The sequence below is a fragment of the Leucoraja erinacea genome, chromosome 5 (assembly GCF_028641065.1).
Source record: "Leucoraja erinacea ecotype New England chromosome 5, Leri_hhj_1, whole genome shotgun sequence".
Lineage (NCBI taxonomy): Eukaryota > Metazoa > Chordata > Chondrichthyes > Rajiformes > Rajidae > Leucoraja > Leucoraja erinaceus.
In genome coordinates this window covers 44,836,654-44,840,755 of record NC_073381.1, presented here as the reverse complement: position 1 = coordinate 44,840,755, position 4,102 = coordinate 44,836,654, and the positions used below count along the sequence as shown (strand labels likewise).

Below are 4,102 nucleotides of genomic sequence, written 5' to 3'. Positions count from 1 at the left end.
CACCAGCCGTTTTTAAATAAAGATCAACACTACATTAGCCATTTTTTGCTTTTTGTACACGAATGCTAATGACTCGTGTACCTAGAATCAAAAATCTTAGCTCCTCTAAAATATCTGGCTCATAACTAATTTGCACTGTAAATTCCATGCAGTTTATGTTAAGAAAAAACAGCTATGTGTTCATTTATAATATAAGAGAGATAGGGAGAGGGAGCAACAGAGAATGAAATTGATACAAGATTAACAGAACACAAAGGGAGAACCTGAAACAAAGAGAGGGAGAAGGGAAAATAAGGAGTGTCGTAATGGTGAGAAAAAGAGAATGAGATCCTTAGTGTAGGTGAGACAATTAAATGTTCTGTCCATTAAGAGAGTAAAATATAAAGGTGCAGATCATTTGTTTTTTTGCAAAGAAATATACCGCATTGAGATCTTGATATTGACATTTCTGTATATTTGCTTTTTAATTTACTAGATTTTGAAGCAGTGTTAGGCTTTTTTTCAAATTCCAATTTTTCAAAGTGTAGTATGTATTCATATATTAAACACAGTGTTTGATTGATAGTTGTCGTGAAAGAGAATTTCATAATCCTTAAATGACGTTGCAACAATATTTCTGTACTGCAAATATAACTGGGTCTCTCCAAGATTATATAGAATTTTAGTTGATCTAAATTATATTTTTATTTCTATGTAGTTATCAACCGAGACAGAAGTTGTACATTCTTCCACAGTGCCTGTTCCAGTGTTGATTTAGATTTCTGCAAGATGCCTATTAAGCAGCAGTGTCCCTATTCACAGGATGTTTCTTTTCCTGGGATTTAAAATTTCTGGCAAAGCTTGAACGTCCTCTCATAATTCTTTCACAGCACAGTTTAATGTCCTTACTCAGAACATTTACAACATGGCCTTTGAGTGAGACATTTATTACTGGGAAATGACCTTCCATATTAAACATGCACTTCTCATTATTTTGATGAGGAACTCTCGACTTTACCTTTTTGATGACCGGTCCTCCTCTAACCAGTGTTCACGTTTGTATTTGATGGGAAATTGTTCAAACTAAGGGGAAGCATTTCCCAACCATTTCACTGATGCATCAATTAACTCAAGATGTCACATTTTACTTGGGCAATATTTCACTCTAAAGCTCTTTGTTGTGAAAATGACCAGAAGTACATGTTCTATAAGCTAGCACCAAGAGGGAATCATGCAAGACAAAGTAATCTTCCTGTTGTCGCGAGGAACATGTTTAGTTTTCTCAAAAGCTGCAATTCTATAATATCTTTCCAAATTCACATCAACAAACATTTGGGGATCTTTTATTGGAGCAGTATAACACAAGACGTCCCAACACAGTTACAGTAGTGTTAACAAGCTACATTTGTCACTGAGGCACTTTAGAAGAAATAAGGGCAGATTTAATCAAAGCATTGGTAAAAATGGTAACATTTAAAATAATTATTTGAAAAGAAAGGAGAGGCAGAGGGCAAAAGTACTTTGGTGCCAACATTTCAGTGGTTAGGCACTCAGCAGTTAAAACACACAACTTGCAATAAATGTAGCATTCCAAATTCAAAACCTGCATATTATCTAATGGTTTAATGATGCCATCCTTTTGAATGCATCACCATATAAGATTATTTTACGACTTAAAGGAAGAAATATGCCTTAGATGACAGCTATTAGTGTGGAAAGATATCAGTGGAAGCATGATTATTTTTTATAAGATGTCCACGAGATCCCCAGAGCCCTTTAAGAAAAGGGTTTACCAATAATTTATTAAACGGCATGGATCTGTGGGTATCTGGCATCTATTTCTGGTCTCAGCTGGTAATAACCAGACCCCAACCAGGCATAGCTGTTGTAGTACTTTATTAGGCTTAGTACACTACTGGGGGAAGGAGTAAAATGCACTGTGTTTTCCATTACTAACCACCATTCCGTCATCCAAATTAGTCCTTCAATGTTACAGTGATCATGGGAATTTTAATATTCAGACTGGGAAAATAAGGGATTTATAGAGTGCCTAGGCCATGTCGGAGGATGTTGATTACCTGGATTTTCAGAAGGCCTTCGATAAGGTGCCACATGTGAGGCTGCTAAAGAAGATGAATGGCAGAAGGCAAAGAGTGGGGATAAATGGGGCTTTTTCTAGTTGTCTGCCAATGACTGGTGCAGTTCCACTGGGGTCGTTGCTGGGGTTGCTACTCTTCACGTTGTATATCAATGATTGGATGAGGGGATTGAAAGCTTTGTGGCCCAGTGCTCTCAGCGTGGACTGGCGCATAAAGCAATACACAGCGCTACAGACTTGGTGCGCAAACCAATACACACAGTACTACCGGTTTGGTGCGCAAAGTTTTAAACCGAGAACTGCCGGCTTAACGCGTGGGGATTTAAACAAAGCGCTGTCGGCTGCAGCGCTATGGTTTCTAAATATAGCGCTACCGGCCACAGTCGTACGGGGTATAAATATAGCGCTTTGGGTTACAGACTGTTCGGGCAAAATTCTCGTGTAATATTCCACCCCTCGAACAGTCTGGTTACCGTCACATCCGGCCCGCAGGCGTTATCTCATAACATCCGGCCCACAGGCCACACGGTCGTGATGCCAATCTGCACATACGTCGTAATGTTATTGCCAATGGTCAGTCCCCAGTGCACCACTGTTGTCCACCAGCCTCCAAACATCCTGAAAGGCCACCATCCTCCCGGCTTCCTGGATGTGGTCAGCGAGGTTGGTGATGTTCTCTTTTATCCGACTCGGGGTCAAACCAGTCACCGAGTCTGTATGACCACGCATGATAAAAATTAACTTGTTTTGTCAGAGGTCCCAAACCTTATGTCGTCATCAATACCACCAGAGATAATCTGATCACTAGTGTCATTAAACGCTGTTGCCAGTACTTGGTATGTGTTTTGAAACGTATGAATTGAAGCCTTCTTCCAAATGTCCCATAGCTTCACTGTTTCATCGTTGCTTCCTGTACAGACCAACTGTGGCCCCGTCGGGCTGGATAACATGAATTCACAAAGCATGTGTCACCTTTTAGTCTCTTGATTCTTTCACCCGTTTCACTGTCCCACACTGCTGCAGTTTTGTCTGTTGATGCTGTAAAAAGCATGTTGCCATCTGTGTTATAATGCAATTCCATCACTGCTCCACTGTGACCTTCCAATGTAGCATAATTATCGCAGTCGCCAAATTCATTCCCAAACAATACGAGTCGATCAAATCCTGCAGATGCCAGTGTTGATCCATTCCAGTGAAGTTTACAACAATAAACATCCCTCTTGTGACCCATTAAAAGCATTAAAGGCACTTAAAGACTCAAGGTTCTTGGTCCCCACTCAGGGCTTGAAATTAATGGTTTCCCAGTTGCCAATGACCACCTAAAGTCACGCCGGGCAACCGAAAAGCCATGTCATTTTACCCGGCTTGGCCCCCCCTCTACATCTCTCTGTCTGTCACTCTCCGTCTCCGCCGCCATCCGTGTCCGCTCTCCGGCCGCTCCTCATCCGCCGGCACGGAGGGCCACCTTGCTCATGCACGCTGCCACGACCAGCACATCATCGGCTGCCCTGCACATGCGCACTGCCACAGCCTGCACATCCTCACCCTGCACATGCAGACGGCCACGGCCTGCACATCCTCCCCCTGCGCATGCGGACAGCCACAACCACTGGTCAGCGCCGGGCACTTTCTCCCTCCCTTGGCATTGTGGGAGATCTGGCCGCCATTGCTGTCCAGTCGCCGCCTCGCCACAACCGCTGAAACCCAGCACAGAATCACTCCCTGGAGCTGGAGTAACTCCCTCGAGTAACTCTTGCTTCTTGGTTTCCTGGTCCTCCAAAAATATTCCAAATGGAATTTAAATTGGAGGTGGTGGAGGTTGGACTTAAGCAAAAAACTATGGTGGGGTGAAGAATATTCCATGCTTTAATTGTGCGGGGGAACTCCATGTAGCAGCCAGCATCTCTGAATAGAAGAAACTGGGTGACGTTTCAGGTAGAGACCCTTCTTCAGATTCCCTGTGGTTTTAGTGTTTTTAGTTTAATTTAAAGATACAGCACGGAAACAGGCCCTTCGGCCCACCGA

At 42.8% G+C, this 4,102-nt stretch overlaps 1 pseudogene; it reads right to left on the bottom strand.

Moving 5' to 3' along the window:
- Positions 1-1,008: 1,008 nt before the first annotated feature.
- On the bottom strand, positions 1,009-3,483 carry LOC129697177 (U5 small nuclear ribonucleoprotein 40 kDa protein-like; annotated as a pseudogene).
- Positions 3,484-4,102: the final 619 nt, after the last annotated feature.